This window comes from Rhipicephalus microplus, unplaced genomic scaffold (genome assembly GCF_043290135.1).
Source record: "Rhipicephalus microplus isolate Deutch F79 unplaced genomic scaffold, USDA_Rmic scaffold_71, whole genome shotgun sequence".
NCBI lineage: Eukaryota > Metazoa > Arthropoda > Arachnida > Ixodida > Ixodidae > Rhipicephalus > Rhipicephalus microplus.
The window spans coordinates 1,095,814-1,096,745 of record NW_027464644.1 but is presented as its reverse complement, the minus strand read 5'-3'; positions in this window follow the sequence as shown (position 1 = coordinate 1,096,745).

The following is a 932-nucleotide window of genomic DNA, read 5'->3' as shown; positions in this document are numbered from 1 at the left end:
GAGACAGTCGTGCTCCACTCTCACCACCGTCAGAACATTTCTTCAGAGCTATCTGCCCAAAGAAAAAAAAGCGCCGCACCACCATCGGGTGGGCTCGAACCTCCAACCTTTCGGTTAACAGCCAATTACGCTAGCCAATTGCGCCACGGAGACAGTCGTGCTCCACTCTCACCACCGTCAGAACATTTCTTCAGAGCTATCAGCCCAAAGAAAAAAAAGCGCCGCACCACCACCGGGTGGGCTCGAACCTCCAACCTTTCGGTTAACAGCCAATCGCGCTAGCCAATTGCGCCATGGAGACAGTCCTGCTCCACTCTTACCACCATCAGAACATATCTTCAAAGCTATCAGCCCAAAGAAAAAAAAGCAACACGCCACTCCTGGGAGGGCTCGAACCTCCAACCTTTCAGTTAACAGCCCATCGCGCTAGCCATTTGCGCCACGGAGACAGTCGTGCTCCACTCTCACCACCATCACAACATATCTTCAAAGCTATCAGCCCTAAGAAAAAAAGCACCGCACCACCACCGCGTGGGCTCGAACCTCCAACCTTTCGGTTACCAGCCGATCGCGCTAGCCAATGTCGCCACGGAGACAGTCCTGCTCCACTCTCACCACCATCAGAACATATCTTCAAAGCTATCAGCGCAAAGAAAAAAGCAACACACCACCCCGGGAGGGCTCGAACCTCCAACATTTCGGTTAACAGCCGATCGCGCTAGCCAATTGCGCCAAAGAGACAGTCATGCTCCACTCTCACCACCGTCAGAACATTTCTTCAGAGCTATCAGCCCAAAGAAAAAAAAGCGCCGCACCACCATCGGGTTGGCTCAAACCTCCAACCTTTCGGTTAACAGCCCATCGCGCTAGCCAATTGCGCCACGGAGACAGTCATGGTCCACTCTCACCACCGTCAGTACATTTCTTCAGAG